Genomic DNA, 22,464 nt, shown 5'->3' with positions numbered 1-22,464 from the left:
AACACTCAACAGCTCTCACAGTTCGGCACAAACCTTCCCATTCCCGCCTGGAAGCCTCGATGGGCAAAAGCAACAGACCTTCCCCCTACAGGCTTCCAAAGGGCACTGGGCAAAGGAGCCCACAGGAGGGGCTGCAGCCTCTCATTGTCAGCGCCACAAACTCTCTGCCTCTTCTTGCCCAACCTAGGAAGGGCCAAGAGGAGCGCCAGACTTCTGCCAAGAGGCAAGAACAAGAGCTGGGGAAGGCGCGCAGGGGGTGGCCCTGAGTGGAGATGGAAGAGCCGTGGGCACATGAGGAAAAGAAATGCTTCAGTGATCACGAGTCACCCAATGGGACGTCCTGCCTGCAGCTCCCACAAAAAGGTCCCATGGTCACTGGATGGCACAAAGTGAGTCCTTTTCAAACACGGTTACAGCCTAGAAGGACGGAGGGCAGAACATGCACAGACGGATAAGACGAGATCTTTTTTATGATCTCACAGAATTTGGGGAACTGAGAGAAATCTCTAATGACAGACTAAGCAGAATCTCCAAGCTGGAAGAGGCCACATTGGCATAAAAATGCTGCATCAACATTCCCAACAAAGAGTTCTCAAAACCCCTTTATCCATCAGTCAATCAACAAACATTTATTAAGCATCTCCTAGGTGCCAGAAACCTGTGCTAAGTGCTACAGTGACAGACTCCTCTGTCCATGCCATCAGAGCAATGGAAGATCTGAGAAGATCAGCCCTGGGCCATTGTGATGGCCAACCAGAAGAGCAGATCAGCTCTGGGTCATTGTGATGGCCAACCAGAAGAGCAGATCAGCTCTGGGCCATTGTGATGGCCAACCAAATGAGCAGATCAGCCCTGGGCCATTGTGATGGCCAACCAGAAGAGTAGATCAGCACTGGGTCATTGTGATGGCCAACCAGAAGAGTAGATCAGCATTGGGTTATTGTGATGGCCAACCAGAAGAGTAGATCAGCACTGGGTCATTGTGATGGCCAACCAGAAGAGTAGATCAGCACTGGGTCATTGTGATGGCCAACCAAATGAGCAGATCAGCCCTGGGCCATTGGGATGGCCAACCAGAAGAGTAGATCAGCACTGGGCCATTGTGATGGCCAACCAAATGAGCAGATCAGCCCTGGGCCATTGTGATGGCCAACCAGAAGAGTAGATCAGCACTGGGTCATTGTGATGGCCAACCAGAAGAGTAGATCAGCACTGGGTCATTGTGATGGCCAACCAAATGAGCAGATCAGCCCTGGGCCATTGTGATGGCCAACCAAATGAGCAGATCAGCCCTGGGCCATTGTGATGGCCAACCAGAAGAGTAGATCAGCACTGGGTCATTGTGATGGCCAACCAGAAGAGTAGATCAGCACTAGGCCATTGTGATGGCCAACCAGAAGAGTAGATCAGCACTGGGTCATTGTGATGGCCAACCAAATGAGCAGATCAGCCCTGGGCTATTGTGACAGCCAACCAAATGAGCAGATCAGCCCTGGGCCATTGTGATGGCCAACCAGAAGAGTAGATCAGCACTAGGCCATTGTGATGGGTTACCAGATGTGGAAACAGCCCACAGGGCTGAAGGAAATGGAGGGAGTTCCATTATAAAAGTGGCCCATTCCTCAAGACCACTTTGCCTACCCCCATCTGTTTTCCAGTTCCTCATCAGGGAAAGATGTGATTCAAGGCACAGCATAAGACTGGCAGGTCCATGGAGGTGGGAAGGCAGGAGTGTGTCTGGTCTGTTTATCCTTGAACCAGCCCTCACCCACATGCTTGTGAGAAGTCTCCCACGCTACACTGGCTATCCACACTGATGAATGTAGAGGACAGCGACAGCCAGCATTCTGCTCCACTGTGGCTGACCTCCGTTTCCCCCAGATGCCTCACCAGTGAGCTTTGGGTGCTCTTGACAAATCTCGGGAGCACCCCATCGTTCAGATGCACACTGGAACTGGATCCACTTTATGTGGGAACTGCGTAGTTTAGATCCAATAACAAAATGTAAAAACACGTTCACCAGCCCATTGGAGCTTCCACTGTTGGGATTAATACCTCCTATGGCCATTCCTCACGATGGTGGCTCTGCAAGCTAAGCCCTTGGAAAAGACGGTTCTCTCCAGTGCTGGGATGCTTCTGCTGCTGCCTTTTAAGGGAGTGGTTCTGCTTCTAAAGCTCCTGGATGCTGCGAGCCATCAGACGAAGCGCCTGTTTCTTCAAAGAGCTCACAAGTCCTACAGAACGACAAGCTCGAAAGGAGCCTGCTGGGCATCAGCCCTTCAGAACCGAACCGAACCGAAGAAGGCCTCGGCTTCTCTGGGCTGGCATAACATCTATCAGGAAAATGGAACCACCGACTCTGGGAACAAAGAGGAAAAGCGAAGGCCCTGGAGAGCCCTCACAAGGAGGCAGGCAGAGCCAGAGAGAAGTGGGGGAAGGAGGGATTCACATGCCCACAGGGTGCCAGGGGCACCGGCTCGCTAGGCCTGCTCCTCGCTGAGACCCATCAGCCTCTCCCCATTCTAGAGATGGGTCCAACAAGACACCCTGGAGTCCCTCGAGCAAATCAGGGAGGACTCGGACCTCCTGTGGCCAGCCTGAGCAGAGGCAGCTAGCCTGTCCCCCTGTCCCCCCGGCACCCCCTTCAGAAAGAAGAGTCCCATTCAGAACCAACAACGTCACTCTCCATAGCCTTCCGGAGCAGGAAGGCAACAGACTGACATCCTTCCTCCAAGTGCCAATGTGGAATTTGAAAGATATCAGGGCAGAAACATCCAATTAAAGGAGAATTAGTGCTGATTTACACGCACACACACACACACATCCCTTGTCAGGAAGCACGTAAGTGGTAATTAGAGTGATTTTTCTCCAAAGGAGCATCTGTATTGCCCCGAGGCAGAGCAGGGGCAATAATCCCCATCTGGGACGGCTAAGGGAGTTAAGCATGATGGGGGCTTTTCATTTGCCAAGCAATAAAACAATGACAAGAGGCGGGAGATGGAGAAGAATTCAGCAGCCATTCCAGTCTGACCTATAACTCAGTTCAAATCCCCTCTCTGCTATTCCCAGCATCCAACCTCTTCCTGGAGCCCTTCCCAGATGGAGAGCTCACTACTGCTCGAGAAAGACCATTCAACCCCTGGACACTGTAATTGTGAAGAAATGTGTCTATAGTAACTCTAAATTATACTCTTTCAGCCCAGTGCTGTTCTCTCTGGGCCCTTTGGTATCCACCAGAAGAATAATGTTATAGTAGAAAGAACACCAGCTCAGGAGTCCCAGGAGTTGAGTTCAAATCATTTGACATTTCCTTTGTGACTTTGAACAAGTCATTACCATTGATTCCAATCACACCCCGAGAGTGGACAAAGGCTGCTGCAGTCCATAGCAGCAAATGGAAAGCCTGAGATGCCAGGACAGCCTGTAGAGCTCAGTGGGTGCAGTGAGGCCTCCCCTCCTCTCTGAGGTCCTCATTTTGTGGTCATCATCTCAGCCAGACCTTTGGGGATTTATGACTCCTTTTTCTCCAGAGCTTCTGTTGGTCTCCTTGTGCCATTTCCAGCGGGGATGGGGTGTTGTTGGTGCTGGTGTCCTGGCTCTGAAGAGACAATTGTTAGATTTTCCACATGAGCATTTATACCTAGAAATCATTAAATGCTATAGACCAGGGCTTGATTTATGGTTCTGTCTAGACTTAAGAAAATAATGGGGAAAATGTTAATAGTGGAAATTAAGCTTTAAAATGTGTCATGAGTCCCCATTTTCTGGAGAACTGGTGGTGAGCCATTAGCCAGCACACCTCCGCCTCATGGTGACCTCTTCTCCGTCTTCTTTTGGACTTTATTGGACTGGGCTTTGCTTCTTGCTCCTTAAAGATGTGAATTTTAGATTTACTCCACCCTGCTTAGTCTAACAAAACAGGAATGTCTACACCCCTACTTAAGAATTAAGTATTTAGAAGGATGGTCTATGATAGACATGTGTTAGCAAATGACAAATCAGAAACAACTGACAGACCCCTGGGCTGTCCTAAGTCAAGCATAAGCTACCATTGGTACAGGTGAGATACAAAAAGTGATGTTAAAAAACGGACTATATATTTCGTGTCACTTCCTCTCTCCAGCCTCTTTTCGCAGAGAGGTAGCTGGCAGCAGCTTGCTGAGCATTTGGCATCTTGACATGGCAGCAGCTATTGTCTGGGTTTGGCGGTGAGCTCCTTGATACAAAACTGGGGGAAGCATAGTAACCTAGTTCAGGTGAGGCGTCTTCTCTGAGCTCTCTTGGAGTTTAAGCTGATTCCTTTCTCCTTTACCTTCCAAAACACCATCCTCTTAGGAAGCCTCTAATCTTCTGAAAAGACCTCATGGCAAAGGTCTTTGAACTCCCCCTGGCACAGGCCAGGCCAGAGAAATCCTATACCCTTTTCCCTCTCTCTTCTTCTTAATTCCTTCTCTCTATATTAATTAAACTTCCATAAAATTTTTCAAACTGACTTGAGTATTTTAATTGGGACTTTCCCTGGTGACCAATGAAATTTAGATTAAGTCACAACCCTAAAATTTACCCTTACAGAGATGACAGAGGGGGGCTGGGTGGACCTTCTTGACCAGAGACTTCCAAGGCTTCATTCTAGGCCCCCTTTTCAGCTCTGGGCTTGTCCTTCCCATCAGGGGGACTCATGATGAAGAAGCTGAAAACAGGTGGCCCCACCCCCACCTTCAAGTTCAAGGCGCGGTGCTGTCCCTTCACTGGCCACCGGCCACCAGCATGCGTTGATATCTCCGTAACTTCAATGCGCTTCTCAAAATGGCTGCTGGAATTCTCACTTCCTCCGATCTGATGAGAGGCTCTCTGTTTCCCATGAAGCTGTTTGCCCAGTCCTCGCGTCCTGAAGGGCAATCCATTGTTCTGATGCCCCTGCGCTTCATGCAGCATCATCAGAGCTCATTTATAGTCAGTGTGACTTGGATGTAGAAAAGCCAACCACGGATAACCAGTGTCGCCCCCCCCCCAGCCAGGGGAAGCATCCGCATCCGCATCCAGGGATGGAGACAAAGTGTGCCCAGGAGGAGATTTTGTGGGTTTTCTGTGAGGACCGAAGATTAGCGACCATCTAGCGTGAGAGCAAAAGTGTTCTTCACCGGGGAACTGCCAAACGCCTTCTCTCCATTTGTGGCTGAGCTAAGGAGTCTCTTGGATCCTGCACATGTGCTGCTTCCTCTTTCTGGAGCGCGACGGGCTCGAGGAGAGCGAGCCCCTTTCCACGACAACACTCGTCTCTGGTTTAAAGAGCCCACGAAAATCCTTCATGGGGCAACCGTGTGGCTCCTGGGCCAGCGGCTCTCTCCCAGGGGACTACACCGGCATCGATCCGATGCTCAATAAGATTTGGGGTGTCGTCTCTCTCGGGGCAAAAACAAAGTGTGCGTAAGAAAAAGCAACAGGTCGGAATTTGGTCTCGTCGCTTGGAGCCTTTCTCCGTGCCAGTACGGAGGAGCTGAACACGTCTCTGCCTTTCTGTGGCACCGCAGAGGACGCATTCCTGTTTGTAAACCAGCATCAGAGCTCTGATGGTTGAAACATCTCTGAGAGCCCGAAAAACAACTCAACGGACAGCTCTGGCTTTACCCCACACCCAGCCAGTTGGCAAAATGACTAGAAAATAATGGAAGCTGCTAGTAGGGAGGAAAACTACTGATCTCTATCTAGCCTTTGACCTCCCCACCTTCTGCCACACACAGACACACAGACATATACATTCACACATACACACATTCTCTCCCTTCCTTCCTTCCTTCCTCCCTCCCTCCCTCCCTCCCTCCCTCCCTCCCTTCCTTCCTTCCTTCCTTCCTTCCTTCCTTCCTTCCTTCCTTCCTTCCTTCCTTCCTTCCTTCCTTCCTTCCTTCCTTCCTTCCTTCCTTCCTCCCTTCTTCTTTCTTTCTTTCTCTCTCAGTCTTTGTCTCTCTATCTCTCTGTCTCTCTGTCTCTCTGTCTCTCTGTCTGTCTCTCTGTCTGTCTCAGTCTCTCTGTCTCTGTCTCTCTATCTCTCTGTCTCTCTGTCTCTCTGTCTCTGTCTCTCTGCCTGTCTGTCTGTCTATCTCTCCCTCCTTTCAGTCTCTGGGGAGAGGAGGGAGACTGACCTCCTCAGAGGGTAGCTTGAAACTTCCTACACAGCAGCATTAGTCCTACCAAATTCAAGTCTTAAGTGTAAGTGACCCATTTACCTTTGGGAATGAGGAGAGCTGAATCGGTTGATGGACCACCTCGTAACACCCATTAGAGATGTCTGGGGATATTCAAGGGAGGGGCTGAATAATGAGCTCCCAAAGCACAGCTCAGTACCAGGGCCAGGAGTGCCGCTTTTCTCATGATGTTTGAGAGACTTGTTTGACCACAATTAGGACGTCTCGACTTGTCAAATAACAAATCATTTTCAAATTAAGAAAAATCCATTTCTTGATCATTTGAAGTGCCACAAATGGAAAATAATGAAGGGAAATGCCAACCCTCCAGGCCTATGTCTTGGGACCCCCTATGGGGGTTAGGGATTGAGGAAGTCCTCAAACCCTCCCCATGACCACAATATTCTTTACCCTCAGACAGGAATGGTGGGGACGGAAAGTCTCCTGAGTTGCTTGGTTGGGTCATTTGAAAGACCCTGGCTTTCTGGCTGCACAGTCCACAGAATGAGCTACTCCAAAACACAAGGTAGGCAAAGAATGTCCATGCCTAGGAGGATCCTCCAGGCTCCAGCAAGCAGAGGAGCCCCAGGACCTTCCCCATAAATGAAAATTTCATTTTAGGTTATCTAAGCATTTGCCAAACCTTCTATTACATAAGTATGTGGGAGAGACTGAGATGAAAGAGATATAGGAAAGACCCAGAGAGAGAGATGGTGAAAGAGGGAGAGAAAGAGAGATGGATAGAGAGAGGCAGGACAGGGGAGGGGGAGGGAGAGAGAGAGAGACAGAGACAGAGACAGAGACAGAGACAGAGACAGAGACAGAGACAGAGAGACAGAGAGAGAGACAGAGAGAGAGAGACAGAGACAGACAGACAGAAAGACAGAGACAGAGAGACAGAGACAGACAGAGACAGAGAGACAGAGACAGAGACAGAAACACAGAGAGAGACAGAGAGAGAGGGAGAGAGGGAGAGGGAGAGAGAGAGAGACAGAGAGAGAGAGACAGAGACAGAGACAGAGACAGAGACAGAGACAGAGACAGAAACAGAGAGAATCTTTAGCTAAGGCACCATCATTGACAAGATCAAATCCTTTGGCATGTGCTAGTCTAGGTAGGAGTCCCAGGTGCTCTTGGCACCCATAGTCTGTTCAAAGAAACACCAATCAAGAGATCAATACAAAGTCCCCCATTACCACTGTTGAATCTTGGGCAGCAGGAAGCCAGAGTCCTGCTATTTGACATACGAAAAGGAGAAAACTAAATTTCTGAAAAAAGTTTTGGAGTATTAAAAAAGTGGACAATTCGTCCACCCTCAATGAGTTCCTGCAGCCAACTCTTAATCTTTAATCCGGGCCTTCTTCCCTGACGAGGTCAAGATTCCCACACCCAGAGTAACTCATGCCCAAAGACTAAGTGGTAAGCAGACATTCCTGCCTAGCAGAGTGGACCTCCCCACACATGGGCTCCCGAGATTCGTGGCCCCTTGTGGGTCGGTGTCTCCTTGGAACCATCACTTCCAGGTCTCTATCAGTGTATTTCATAACCAACCAGCTAACGTGTTAGATAAAGCCAAAGACCTTTCGTTCAGCAGAATCAAAGAACAAGCGACAAAATCACGCCTGCCCTCCCCAAACCATGGTCACAGAAGGACCTTCTGATCATTGGAGGGGGAGACCATGGCCAGCCAGCCATGGCTGAAGAAGCTCAGGAGAGGGCCCACACAGACGGAATAAACACAGTCAAGCTCATGTGGAGGGAGCCCATGGGGGGGGGGGGCTTACCTGGGGACCCTGGGTGGCCTAGAATGGGAATGTCAAGGGTCATCCAGCGTCCTTGGGTGATACTGGTCTGCCGTTTCCTGCTGGGAGCTTGGAAGAGATGCTCTCCAGATGTTTCCTTTCTCACAAGGGATGACTCCAAATCAAGAAAGGTTCACATTCCTTAGAAGTGCTCTTGCCTTACCCTTCCAATCAGCTAATGCAGCAGGTGTGGCTGCAGGAGGAAGATGGACTGGGAGCTCCTAAGGAGAGCCAGCCAGGGTCAGCCATCCTCCTCCCTTCCATCCCCTCCTTCCCTTAAGAGTAAGAGGACAAAGGTTACCTACCTGGCGTTGTCTCTCTCCACTTGTGGAACTGAGTCTGCTGAGTTCTTTCCAAGCTCTTCAGCCATCATTCTTCCCTTCCTACTCTCAGGCCGTGGCCTCCTCACCAGGGCTGCCTGGGCCCTTTGTCCTGGTTGGCGACTGACTTTGCCCAACCCCTGTTTCAGAAAAACCGCAGACACCCTATTTCACTCCAGTCTCTCCTCTCCAGCCTTTTGCCCCTTACCAAACACCAGGATGCTGGAGGAATAAACCCCCTTCCTTCTACCCCACTCCTGGCCCCACCTTCTATGTCCTTTGCCATCGTTTCTGTATCATGTTCCTTCCTTGGCTTGATGTCAAGGCTCAACGCTTGCAGGCTGAGGTTTCTTGAATGATGCTCTCTTCGCGGGGAGGGACCCCTATGATAGGAGCAGAAAATCAGCTCACAGCTCAGCTCGTTTTTCGTTTTTTGGACTTGTTGGGGTTTCTCCCATCTTTATAGACTCCTGGGCCGTAGGGACACAGCCAGAGAACATGGCTGCCCATAGCCAGGCTCCCGTGTTTGGAAGAAGATCAAGCCCAGAGAAGTCTTCCCTGAATGAGACAAATGGAAAAGCTGAGTGACTTGCTCAAGATTCCAGTCATTAAATGTCAGTTTTTGGACCCACAACTCAAAGGCTGGTGCTCTATGGTGCTGCCATGCTGGTTTTCAAACAAACGAGATCCAGGGAGAGTTCATACTTTCAATACTTTTCTCTTGGTTTTAAGACTGTGAAGACGTGTCTGACAGCAGAGCCAAGGCCGGTTTTCATCAAAGACGCTCTTAATTTGGACATGGTCAAAGCAAAGGAAGAGGCCATAAACATGACAAAGGAGGCGCGCAGGAGGTCGTTGGGGTCCTCACTGGGAAAAATAAATGCATTTTGTGCTATTTTCATTCTTTTGGAGCCTTTCACTTTGGAAAACAAATGAAAAAACCAACACGTGTCCACGCAAACAAAGACCCCCAGAGGAGGTAATGAGAAATCCCCAGGGAAAAGCCGGCGCTGACCCAGAGGCCTTTTCTTCTCATTTCCATCCTGCAATCAGTCCTCGCGAGTGAGATGTTGTCACCAACACTCGGCCGAGGTGCCGCCCAGCCCGGCTCTCCCCAGGGAACGCCGCGTGAATTCTGAGGGGGGCCTCGTGCCGCCCACAGAAATGACACGACTTCTGTTCGAAACGGATTTGGGTGGGATGACCGTCCGTTTCTGTTTGCACGCGCTCGTTCGTCCTCCCTGACTAAGACGGCCCCACACGGGCTCGAGTCTGTCACTCCTGCTTAGAGCGGAGGGGAACAACCCGGCGGTTTGGGGGCCGCTTACGAGTAAGGAGAAGGAAATCCCTCATTCGGGCCAGAAACAGAGCGGCAGCGTCTTCGCCGGCGCACTGGCAGGCAGAGTCTGCCCGGAAGCCCAAACTTCGCCCTCAGATGCTGCCTGGGCCCGAGGGCGCGAGGAGAGGCAAGGGGGGAGGCCTGGGGAGGGAGGCTGGCGGCACCCACCGCAGCCCCGGGAACAAGCCCCCCGGTCTAGGCATCGTGGCTGGGGGACGGCCCAGGAACGGGAACGGGCGCAGCCCTGCCGGCCGGGCGCCGCGGCTCCCTCCGGCACGTCCTCGCGTGTGCAGAAAGCCTGAAGCCTTCCGCCCGCAGCAGAGATGAAATGACTCTTCCTGGACCTGAAGTCACAGGCAGCCTAGTGGGGAGAGCCCGGCCCGGAGTCAGGAAGCCCGACACGGACTAGCTGGGCAGCGCTGGGCCAGCCACAGAGACCTCTTTGCCTCGGTTTCCTCATCTGTAAAAGGAAATGGCAAATCACTCCAGGATCTTGGACAAGAAAACCCCGAAGGGGGTCACAAAGAGTCGGGCGCTGGAACCGCTCCCATTTGGGGAGGGTCTTTACTTTTTTTGGCAAAGAAACTGGAATGACTTGCCATTTCCTTTTCCAGTTCGTTTTACAGCTGAGGAAACGGAGGCCAACAGAGTTCAGCGGCTTTCCCAGGTCAGTAGCTAACGAGTGTCAGACCGGACACTGGGGTCAAACTCCCCCTCGCGGCTTCCCGACGGCAGACCTGGCGCTCTAGAAGAGTGGAAGTTCCAAAGAGCCACATTTGGGCTGGAGCTCCAGCAGAGCTCCCCAAGGACCGGCCTCTCTCCCCAACGTCCTTCACGAAAAGCTTGGACGATCCGGCACGGGCCCAGGACGTGGTGGGGGACGTGTGCCACGCTCCAGGCAGGCGGGATGCCGCCGAAGCCGTGAATCTGGCTCTTGTGCCCACCAGCTTCCCAGGGAGCAGCACGGAACCACCCTAGGCTCGGGCGCTCCACCTTCTGCTGGCTGCCCTGCCAGACCAGAGACCCCTCGAAGGCAGGGGCGACCTCGGCGTCGTTCCAGCTTCTCCTCCCCTCCTCAGAACCCCAACGTCAGGGGGCCGCCATCCACGTGCACCGGCGGGAAGATCCACGGCCGCAGGCAAAGGAAGAGAGGCAGGGCCGCGTGGGGTCGTGGATGCCCAACTGGCCTCCGAGGAGAAGAGCTGCAGTCAGGGCTAGACAGGGCAAGGGCCGCCCCGCACTGGAAGAGTCCACCAGGCTACCAGAGGTGCCATCCATGGCCACACACACGTGCGTGCAAACACAGACATTTGCACGAGGCCTTCAGCGCCCACATCGGCCAGTCCGAGCTCTCCGGCTCACCACATTCCCTTCTGACTCTGCCGGCTCTCCGGCTCACCACATTCCCGTCTGACTCTGCCGGCTCTCCGGCTCACCACATTCCCGTCTGACTCTGCGGCTCTCCGGCTCACCACATTCTCCTCGTCTGCCGGCTCTCCGGCTCACCACATTCCCCTCGTCTGACTCTGCCGGCTCTCCGGCTCACCACATTCCCCCCGTCTGACTCTGCCGGCTCTCCGGCTCACCACATTCTCCTCGTCTGCCGGCTCTCCGGCTCACCACATTCTCAGTCTGACTCTGCCGGCTCTCCGGCTCACCACATTCTCCTCGTCTGCCGGCTCTCCGGCTCACCACATTCCCCTCGTCTGACTCTGCCGGCTCTCCGGCTCACCACATTCCCCTCGTCTGACTCTGCCGGCTCTCCGGCTCACCACATTCCCCCCGTCTGACTCTGCCGGCTCTCCGGCTCACCACATTCTCAGTCTGACTCTGCCGGCTCTCCGGCTCACCACATTCCCCCTGTCTGACTCTTCCGGCTCTCCGGCTCACCACATTCTCAGTCTGACTCTGCCGGCTCTCCGGCTCACCACATTCCCCTTGTCTGCCGGCTCTCCGGCTCACCACATTCCCCCTGTCTGACTCTGCCGGCTCTCCGGCTCACCACATTCCCGTCTGACTCTGCCGGCTCTCCGGCTCACCACATTCCCGTCTGACTCTGCCGGCTCTCCGGCTCACCACATTCCCGTCTGACTCTGCCGGCTCTCCGGCTCACCACGTTCCCCTCGTCTGCCGGCTCTCCGGCTCACCACATTCCCCCTGTCTGACTCTGCCGGCTCTCCGGCTCACCACATCCCCGTCTGACTCTGCCGGCTCTCCGGCTCACCACATTCCCCTCATCTGCCGGCTCTCCGGCTCACCACATTCCCCTCGTCTGACTCTGCCGGCTCTCCGGCTCACCACATTCCCCTCGTCTGACTCTGCCGGCTCTCCGGCTCACCACATTCCCCTCGTCTGACTCTGCCGGCTCTCCGGCTCACCACATTCTCCTCGTCTGACTCTGCCGGCTCTCCGGCTCACCACATTCCCCTTCTCTGCCGGCTCTCCGGCTCACCACATTCCCGTCTGACTCTGCCGGCTCTCCGGCTCACCACGTTCCCGTCTGACTCTGCCGGCTCTCCGGCTCACCACATTCCCCCCGTCTGACTCTGCCGGCTCTCCGGCTCACCACATTCCCGTCTGACCCTGCCGGCTCTCCGGCTCACCACATTCCCCTTCTCTGCCGGCTCTCCGGCTCACCACATTCCCGTCTGACTCTGCCGGCTCTCCGGCTCACCACATTCCCGTCTGACCCTGCCGGCTCTCCGGCTCACCACATTCCCCTTCTCTGCCGGCTCTCCAGCTCACCACGTTCCCGTCTGACTCTGTCGGCTCTCCGGCTCACCACATTCCCGTCTGACTCTGTCGGCTCTCCGGCTCACCACATTCCCCCCGTCTGACTCTGCCGGCTCTCCGGCTCACCACATTCCCCTTCTCTGCCGGCTCTCTGGCTCACCACGTTCCCGTCTGACTCTGCCGGCTCTCCGGCTCACCACATTCCCCCCGTCTGACTCTGCCGGCTCTCCGGCTCACCACATTCCCCCCGTCTGACTCTGTCGGCTCTCCGGCTCACCACATTCCCCTTCTCTGCCGGCTCTCCGGCTCACCGCGTTCCCCTCCTCTGTCGGCTCTCCGGCTCACCACATTCCCCCTGTCTGACTCTGCCGGCTCTCCGGCTCACCACATTCCCCCCGTCTGACTCTGCCGGCTCTCCGGCTCACCACATTCCTGTCTGACTCTGTCGGCTCTCCGGCTCACCACATTCCCCCCGTCTGACTCTGCCGGCTCTCCGGCTCACCACATTCCCCCCGTCTGACTCTGCCGGCTCTCCGGCTCACCACATTCCCCTTCTCTGCCGGCTCTCCGGCTCACCACGTTCCCGTCTGACTCTGCCGGCTCTCCGGCTCACCACATCCCCGTCTGACTCTGCCGGCTCTCCGGCTCACCACATTCCCGTCTGACCCTGCCGGCTCTCCGGCTCACCACATTCCTGTCTGACTCTGCCGTCTCTCCGGCTCACCACATTCCCCCCGTCTGACTCTGCCGGCTCTCCGGCTCACCACATTCCCGTCTGACCCTGCCGGCTCTCCGGCTCACCACATTCCTGTCTGACTCTGCCGTCTCTCCGGCTCACCACATTCCTGTCTGACTCTGCCGGCTCTCCGGCTCACCACATTCCTGTCTGACTCTGCCGTCTCTCCGGCTCACCACATTCCTGTCTGACTCTGCCGGCTCTCCGGCTCACCACATTCCTGTCTGACTCTGCCGTCTCTCCGGCTCACCACATTCCTGTCTGACTCTGCCGTCTCTCCGGCTCACCACATTCCCCCCGTCTGACTCTGCCGGCTCTCCGGCTCACCACATTCCTGTCTGACTCTGCCGGCTCTCCGGCTCACCACATTCTCCTCGTCTGCCGTCTCTCCGGCTCACCACATTCCCCCCGTCTGACTCTGCCGGCTCTCCGGCTCACCACATTCCCCCCGTCTGACTCTGCCGGCTCTCCGGCTCACCACATTCCCCCTGTCTGACTCTGCCGGCTCTCCGGCTCACCACATTCCCCCCGTCTGCCGGCTCTCCGGCTCACCACATTCCCCCCGTCTGACTCTGCCGGCTCTCCGGCTCACCACATTCCTGTCTGACTCTGCCGGCTCTCCGGCTCACCACATTCCCCTCGTCTGCCGGCTCTCCGGCTCACCACATTCCTGTCTGACTCTGCCGGCTCTCCGGCTCACCACATTCCCCTCGTCTGCCGGCTCTCCGGCTCACCACGTTCCCGCCATAAGGCCAGATGAGGACAGGCTGGACTTTCCTTCGTGCCTGGACCCGTTTTCCGATTCAGCCTCTCTCAGCTTCCAGCCCCCACCCCAGGCTATCCCACGTGTCCAACAATACACTGAGGACGCCTCTTCGCCCATCAGCAGTGGCTCGAGTCTCTGACGGTGAAAGCAGGAATCTTTGACGACGGAGGGAATATTGGCGTTGGCTCTGCAGCGAACTTGGTATCTAACCGCTATCGACACAGAAATGTAAGGCACTCCTAGGATCATTGACAAGCCACAAGAGCTCCTCAAGCCACCGCCATAATTGCAAATGATTTTCTTACATCTGGAATCACAATTCCAACTTCCATTCATTTGAGATTTCAAGCAAAGTATCTTTTCCAGAATCCTTTTTATCCTTTTCTCAAGATAATAGTTAAAACACTTCCATCAAAAAATCTCTCTCCATTGCTTTCTCCTTGTCTTTCCTAATTTCTCTTAACTCTCTCCATTAATGCTTTAAAAAAAATCCTGACCTTCCATCTTCGAATGAACACTGTGTATCGACTCCCAGGCAAGGGCTAGGCAGTAGAGGTTAGGTGACTTGCCCAGGGTCACCCTGCGACAAAGTTTCTGAGGCTAGATTTGAACCTAGGACCTACCATTTCTAGACTTGACTCTCAATCCACTGAGCCACAAAGCTGCCCCCTCCATTAACTCTTACTTTTGAACTTCTGAGAAACTTCCCACGCCAGTGGTCAAATCCTAAATATTCCATTGGACAATTAAGGCGACACTTAGAGTAATGGCGGCCCCTCTGGGAGAGGCTTTGGAAACAGAGGTTACCTATCCACCCCAAAGAGTGATTTGAGAGTAGGGAGGGAAGATATCTTGAAGGAGGAACCCTTGAGCTAAACCATGAAGGGAGCTGGGGACTGAGAGAAGCAGAGGAGAAGGGCCAGAGTACTCCAGGCATGGGATCGAGCGCAGTGTTCCACACGCAATCCATCTAATTGGACCTTTTCTGCAGTGAAGGCCCCACAGATCCCAACCCAACGGGTCTCTCCTTGGCTGGTGATGTGGACCCCAGAGAGCGCTCTGCCTTCAGCCTTCTTGGCTCTCTCTGGCTCAAGAAGCAGCTGACTTCCCAGCTCTGAGTTGACTCCGTGGTGTTCAGAGACAGACCTACTCACATTTTGGAATCTAGATCTTCAGGATCTCCAAATGGCTCTTCTAGAACTCAAGACTAGGGTCAGGAAAAGGCTTTTCTGGAGAGTCCTCAAACTTCGCCCTGCTCTGTTGACGTGACCCTACAAGATCCTTCCAGATCTTACTTCTGCTCAGGTTAAATTGGGTCAGCCCTGCTTTTTCAGCTACAATTTTCCCAAATGAGAATTAATTACATGTTGAACTCAAGGGTGGCCTAATTTCTCCTTAGGCAGGTAGCCATCTGTCCTCCTCAGGAAGGCTGAGAAGAAACAAGACCAAATTCAGGGAGGGAGGGAGGGAGGGCTTCATCATCCTGTAGACAGAAGCTAATTGTCTTGGATCACGAGTCCATGCTTGAGAAGGAACCTATCAGCACTGCAGGAAAGGCAACAGATGACCCCTTAGGAAGCCCGACAAAGTGAAGTAGCTTATAAATATGCATCTGACCTGGTGAATAATCATAGCCAGATAAAAGCTATCATGAGTGAGCGCAGGGTTGTTTTCCAAGTTAATAATATGTCGATTTTTCTTATTTTCAAGAGAATTTTGAGAGAGGATGATTAGATCTGTCCCCCCCCACACACACACACACACCCCATCAGTGAGTTCTGGATACTGTAAACTATGCAATCTTGGGAAATAGGTGATTCCTCTTTGGACTCCTCTTAGCCACCCCCTCCTTTTGTTCACCAAAGCTCTGCCCTCGGCTTCTCTTTTCTCTCTGTATTCCTTCTTTTAATATGTTCTTTCTTCCCTGTGGCTTTGACTCTGACCTTCCTCTATCTGCCCCATAGTTCAGTCTCCAGACTTGACTTCTCCCCAAACCAAGAAGGGAGCCTGTCATCTTGCCTGGAATTCTGGATTTGGGATCAAGAAGACCTGATATAGAACCCATCCTCAGATACTTCATTCTAGGAGCCTTCAGTCACCGTATCTGAAAAATGAGGCTAACCATACCACCTACCATACAAGGTTGTTGTGGGGATCAAATAAGATCTAGAACACATTGAAGCCAATTGATAAACCTTAAATACTAGGGAAATCTGAGCTTTGAAGCTCTTATCCCACATTTCCAACTTCTCTATGTAAACTTCAAACTAAAAATGAAGCTCTCCTTCATCTTCTCGCCCAACCTGTCCATCTTCCTAAGTCCTACATTTCTAATGGTGATGGTTCCAATATTCTCTATCACCCAGACTTGAGACCACTGAAGCTGGGAACTTCCAGAAGAACGAGAGGCTCCCTAACATCAACAAAATGCCTAGGATCATGAGGCTTGGGAGAGGAAAGAGGAAAAGAAAGATCACTGAAAAGCCTTAAAAGAAAATTACTTTGAGGTAGAACCAAGATGGGGGAGTAGAATCTTCTCCCACCGTCCCTAAAATAATGCTTCAAAATGAATACTGGAATGACAGAACCAATATGGGGACGGAATGAAGCCATTTTCCTGCAGCAAACCATTTGGAAGGTAGCAGCGAGCATCTATTTCACAGGGGTCAGAGGGGAGCACAGCTAACGGCAAGGTCAATCAGCCCACAGTAAGACTGCACCAAGAAATACTGAAGCAAGCTCTCCCACCCCACCTCTACTGCTCTGAACTTGAACCCAAGTCAACTTCAAAACCCTGAGACCCTGCCTAAATCAACAGCAGAACAGCCCATGCCCAATCCATGCCCTAGAACAAGCCTGCATTGAAGCCCCGAGCCCTGCACTGGGTAGTCTGAGGTGTGCCTGGCTGGTTTAAGCCTAAAGTGAGGTTCTGAGCCCATGTCCAAACCCCAAGTAATCATGACAACCATCTGGGACTAGCTAAGAAATTGAATGGTGAATACATGGAATAGATTAGATGCACAATGGAGGGAAATGACCTTAGCAATTCAGTGTTTGATAAACCCACAGATCCCAGCTTTGGGAATAAGAACTAATTACTTGACAAGAACTACTGGGAAAACTGGAAAACAGCATGGCAGAAACGAGCTCACACTCTACACCAAGATAAGTTCAAAATAGGTATATGATTTAGATATAAAGGGTGATATTATAAGTAAATTAGGGGAACATAGAATACCCATCAGGTGATGGAGAAGGGAAGAATTTATGATCAATAAGAAACAGTGAATATTACAAGATATAAAATGAATAATTTTGATTATATGAAATTTAAAGCCTTTGGGGAAAAAAAAAACCTAATGTAATCAAGATCAGAAGGGAAACAACTAAGTGGGAAAAACATTTTATAGAAAATCTCTCTGATAAAGGTCTAATTTCTCAAACACATAGATAACTAAATCAAATTAAAAAGAATACAAGCCATTCCCCAATTGACCATTGATTAAAGTATATGAATGAGCAGTTTTCAGATGAAGAAATCAAAGCTATCAATAATCATATAAAAATGTTCTAAATCCTTCTGAATTAGAGAAATGCAAAGTAAAACAACTCTGAGGTACCACCTCACGCCTATCAGTTTGACCCATATGACAGTAAAGGAAAGTGATAAATGTTGGAGGGGATGTGGCAAAATGGGGACACTAATGCATCATTGGTGGAACTATGAACAGATCCAACCATTCTGGAGGGCAATTGGAAGTATCCCAAAAGAGGTATGCCAGAAATTAGGCACATCCTTTGATCCTACAATACCACTACTAGTTCTTTATCCCAAAGAGATAATAAAAAGTCAGGGAACCTACTTGTACAAAAATATTTATAGCTGCTCTTTTTGTAGTGGTACAAAGTGTGGTATCTGATGGTGATGGAATACTACTGTGCTATAAGGAATGATAAGCAGAATGATTTCAGAAAGAGCTGGAAAGACCTACTTCAACTGATTCAGAATGAAATAAGCAGAACCAAGAAATCATTGTACACAGTAACAGCAATATTGTACGATGATCAACTAAGAGAGACTTAATTACTTTTGTCGATGCAGTGATTCAGAACAATTCTGAAGGACTTATGACAAAAAATGCTCCCCACCTTCATAGAAAGAACTTTGGGACCAGATGCAGATCAAAGCAGACTATTTTTTACTTTAGTTCATCTGTATTTTTATTTAGGAGGGTTGGTTTTATAGGAGTAATCTCTTACAACAATGACCAAAGTATGTTTTGCATGGTAATACATATATGCAAAATTAAATTAGTCTCTAGTAAGAGAAATATTATATTTTATGAGCTTTATTAATGATTAGTAGAAATCAAGGAATAAAGAAAATACAAAATAAGAAAAACCACATGCTCATGGATGATTAGCCAATTTAGAAATCCTCAGGCTTAGCTTACCCACTAGATCACTTCAATGGAAGAGAGCGAAGTAGGCATTGCTGCCAGTTAAAATACTCATTGTGATCTCACCCAGGTGGAGACTCAGATGAGATTATAGGGAATTCTGGGAAATACCAAGGACTTCTGGGGATTGAAGTCTAGGGATCAAATCTCCATTTTACAGTATAACCCATCAAATTGCTTGCCATCTCTGACAGTGGAGAGGGAAGGGAGGGAGGGAGATATTATCTTATAATTTTGGAAAATGTATGTTGAAAATTATTAAACATAGTTAGGAAAATAAAATAGATTTTTAAAAAAGAAAATTACCTTGAAGAAAAGGAAAAACAACAATTAAATGAATAAGCAAACAAGAAATCTCAGATAGTGAATAAATATTATAGATCAGACACCAAAAGAAAGGGAGAAAAGAGGATCAAAGCCAACAGGCTGAGTAACTCCAGGCTCATCTAGCTCCAGCTTCCCTTCTCAGGTTCATCACCTGTGACATCCCTCCATACATTCTTTGGTCAGGCCAGAGGGATCCTCAGACTGTTCCTCATAGACTTGATCTCCTATCTCTGGCTCTCTGCATGGGCTCTTATTTGGGCTAGAATGTTCTCTCTCCTTATTTCCCATCTCTAGAATTGCTGGTGTTCTTTTTGGCTGTGACCAAACACCACCTTCTTTGTAAAAGCCTTTCCTGATGTTCCAACATTACTAATGCCCCCAAATTCTCTTGTATCTAGTAACTATATATGCACTTGCTATGTTCCCTAACTAGTATTAATAATACATATATATATATATATATATGATCTGAAAATCAATATAAAAGAACTTTATGAATATGAAGCTGTAGTGCAAGCTGGACCTATAGACATTTTGTTACATGATCTTCATCCTGGAGATACAGTGTATATAAAGAACTTTTAGCACACTGGAGGAACTCAGTCAGTCTGGGAAGGTCCATTCCAAGTACTTTTAACAACCCCTACAGCAATCAAGATAGGTGAAAAGACATCGTGGATTCATTGTTCTCACATGAAAAGAATACCTGCTGTAGAAAGTGATAATCAAGAATAAGACTATAAATACAACTGGACACTATTTTTAATGCCATTGAACTCATCACAAAGAAGACTACAAAAACAACTGGACACCATTTTAAAGAACATTTCAATGAACTCCTGAACTTATATTTTGCTGTTCAATAAAGGTTTGATTTGTTTTTGTAAAGGTTCAAAATAGAATAAGTAATACTCGATAGGTAAGTGTATAATTTATGTTATAGCATTTAGGATTGCTATTTAAATTAATTATTATTAACATACTTTTATAGGATTATAAGAATGAATTGATACATAAATGGTAAAGTATTTCAAAGAGTTATAAGTTCTGATCAACACCCACTTCAGGGGGAATATTATATCCACCTCAGGGGGCAGATATTATAGGCATATAATGCATATAATGTGTATATAAAGTTCTTGTATTTTTGTGCATAGTAACTATAAGGTTTATTTGGATTAATATCTTTAGGTTCTTATTTCTGTAGAGTATAAGAATAGGTTTTTATTTCTGTATAGGAAGAATTTTGTGATTCTGTAACTCTAAGTATTTGTAATTGTATATTATCTGAGGCTTGTATGTTGCAAGAATTGTTTTGCTTTCTTTCTCTCTTCACGTCTCCTTGTTTCTAATATAGAGTACAGGAGAGCTTTGAAAGATCCATTGGGGAGACTGGTCTCCCAATGGATCTCAGGGGGGATGTGTTAAGAGAGTTTTTCTTAATCTCTCCCTTTTTCTCTTGAAGAGGCAAGAGAGCAGTAAGATTTCTGAGTATGAGCCCCCTGCTATGCAGGCTGCCATTGATGACAGTTAGGAGGGCCTGGCTGACAGTGGGTAGGGGAGTTGTGGGCAGTGCAAAGGGGTTTCAGGCTCTGGGTCCCCTGGGGAGAGGAGCAGCAGTTTCTGGCTCTCTCTGAGACTGGCAGTTTATGACTGACTGACAGTTGGGCATATAGAGAAATGGATTTAAGGCCTTAACAGTCTTATTGATTATTGATTGGCTTAGGTAGGTAGTTAAATAGTGGGTAAATTCTTACATAGTGTAGGCAGAATAGGCCGGGCCTGACCTGGCAGAAGACACCATCCTCGAAGGCAGATAGATTTAGGGTTTTTTGAACATTTTAGTTAGGATTGGGATCTTAGGTATAGGTATAAGAGTTCTCTTACTTTCCTCCTTTCTATTTCGTATCCAAATTTTCCTCAAAATAAACTGTTTTGTATTTTACCAAACTGCTCTCCTGACTTTTGTTGAAACTCTTACCAAAAATGTAACCCTTCACACTAGGCTGGCAGCTCCTTGGTGATGGCTAAACGTGCCCTTCATGCTTCCCCTCCCAGGGGCTTTCTGCCGTGGGGCCAGCAGGGAGCCTCTGAACTTCTCCTAAACCTTCTCTAGTCTTGTTCCTCCCCTGTCCTCAGGGCCAGTGCAGGTCCTGGGACGTGAGCCGCGTATTCCTGAAATGCCAGTGTAGCCAAGGCAGGCAAAAAGGCCGAGCCATGCTCTGCCTCCACTTGCTGTACCCCAGGCCTTGCCCAGCCTCCCCCTGAGGTCCCTCCAGAGCCGTCTCTGCTGCTGACCAGCGGCTCTCTGAGCATTTGGAAAGCAGTGTAAGAGGCGGCTGGGGAGGTCGAGGGAAGTAAACAGATGTTCACAGCCAGGTCCCATAGAACCTCCGACCTCACCCCAAATTCTGCACCCCCTTCAGGGCCTCTGTGCTTGAGAAGGGGGGCGCTGGCCAGGCAGGCCTAGGAAGGCTCAGAGTGGCACACCTGAAAGCCCTGGACCAGAGCCCCTGATGCTTGGGGGGCCTGCAAGGCAAAAGGAAGATTTTCCCGAAACCCCAGTGAAGACTAGAGGGCAGAGCTGGGAGTCGCAAGGATCTGGCTCCCTCCCCCCACCCCCTTGACACCTCCAGGCATGGGCTGGGCGGGGCAGAGTCACTTACCCTCTCTCCTGACTCGAATGGCCTTGGCCTTTCCCTTCAGCCTGTGAGGAGCCGCCTGGCCTTTGTGTAGACAGCCCAACCCACTTCACTCTGTCCTCTCGGGAATCTCCCCAGCGGTGCCTGGCACACAGTAGGCACTTCCTAACTGTTTGCTGATGGGCTCCTACGGCTGAGGTCCACATTTAGAAACTGCCTGGTGCCTGGGGCCCCCGAGACCAGCCGCCCATCGTCCTCATCATCTCCAACCAGTCAGGGGCGAGAGGACCCTTATCTGCCCGTGCCGTTACGGAGCAGGAAGGAGTCTTCTGCCCCCTCCGGCCTCCCATTCCCTCACGGAGGCCAGTGCCCTGCCTGATGTGCCCGTGGTGGTTCTCCCCCTCCTCCCCCTCCCAGGATTTCTCTGGGTTCCTTCTGACAGAATCAATCAGCCGGAAGCTCCCTCTCCGCTCGGCAGGCTGCACCTAATTCTCACTGCATGCTGATGGAGCGAAGCAGGGAGCTGCCGAGGCTGCCAAGGCCACTCTTGGGGAGGGAAGCAGCAGGACTTCTGGGGCCCCAGCACAGCCCGGGTTCTCATCCCTGGCAGGGCTTTTGTTTGCTTTGCCCGGTGATGGCCCATTTTCTGCCGCCACCAGTCCCTGACTGGGGCACTTACTTGGATTCACACAGGCAGGGAGTCACTTCCCCCAGCAAGGCGCTCCTCCACAATTCCCAGCCCTGCAGAAAGGATGCCACAGCAGCGTCCAGGGAGCACTTGGGGGGCTGCAATTGGGGGTTCGCTTCTCAATAGGAGGGTGAGGAATGGCGAGGGCTCTGGTGCCACCGCCCCTGGCAAGCAGCAGCCCAGAATGGCCCAAAGGACACACACATTCAGGGTGAGGTTTGGTTTAGGGAGAGCCCTGAAGTTGGGCCAGAAGACCCAAGTTCAAATGCTCCCTCAGTCACTCCACAGCTGTGAGCTCTCCGTGACCTCTCAGGTCACTCTCAGACGCTTTGGTCCTATAATGGGGCTCATGCCCAGCTCTGCCTTCTCCTCCTGCTGACCACTTAGCTGGCCATAGCACTTAGCCTACACAATGCTCTCAACATGTCACTTCATTTGGTTCTCAGCACCCTAGAAGGCAGGAGCGGTC

The sequence above is a fragment of the Monodelphis domestica genome, chromosome 5 (assembly GCF_027887165.1).
Source record: "Monodelphis domestica isolate mMonDom1 chromosome 5, mMonDom1.pri, whole genome shotgun sequence".
Taxonomy (NCBI): domain Eukaryota; kingdom Metazoa; phylum Chordata; class Mammalia; order Didelphimorphia; family Didelphidae; genus Monodelphis; species Monodelphis domestica.
The sequence above is the reverse complement of the archived record's forward strand: the minus strand, read 5'-3'. Positions refer to the sequence as shown.